General features: G+C 54.3%; 1 protein-coding gene across 1 annotated transcript in view; it reads right to left on the bottom strand.

Annotated features, from left to right (window-relative positions):
- Positions 1-495, bottom strand: part of NUP133 (nucleoporin 133) — a 508,027-nt gene that overhangs the window by 143,447 nt on the left and 364,085 nt on the right. The window lies entirely within an intron of this gene.

The raw sequence follows: 495 nt of genomic DNA, 5'->3' as shown, positions 1-495 counted from the left end.
CAGACCAGAACCAATACACGGCGCACTTCAGACCAGAACCAATACACGGCGCACTTCAGACCAGAACCAATACACGGCGCACTTCAGACCAGAACCAATACACGGCGCACTTCAGACCAGAACCAATACACGGCGCACTTCAGACCAGAACCAATACACGGCGCACTTCAGACCAGAACCAATACACGGCGCACTTCAGAGCAGAACCAATACACGGCGCACTTCAGACCAGAACCAATACACGGCAGACCTCAGAACCAACGTAGCGCAGACTGGGCAGTTAGAATGACACATACACAGCAACATCTCCGGGATCAGACATCACACACAGTCTGATCCCTGTGGGATGTCACCCTCACACACGCGTTAATGGGCAGCTCCTTCCATGCCAGCACACCTGCTCACCTGTAGCAGATTCAGCAGGTGGGTTCAGCTGTGTTAAAGCGACAACAACAGTGTCTGTTGGACCTGGGAGGCGGGGTACACTGCCCTGCC

The sequence above is a fragment of the Nanorana parkeri genome, unplaced genomic scaffold (assembly GCF_000935625.1).
Source record: "Nanorana parkeri isolate BGI_ZX_2015 unplaced genomic scaffold, ASM93562v1 scaffold515, whole genome shotgun sequence".
Lineage (NCBI taxonomy): Eukaryota > Metazoa > Chordata > Amphibia > Anura > Dicroglossidae > Nanorana > Nanorana parkeri.
Note: the sequence above shows the minus strand (reverse complement) of the source record. Positions and strands in the feature narration are given on the sequence as shown.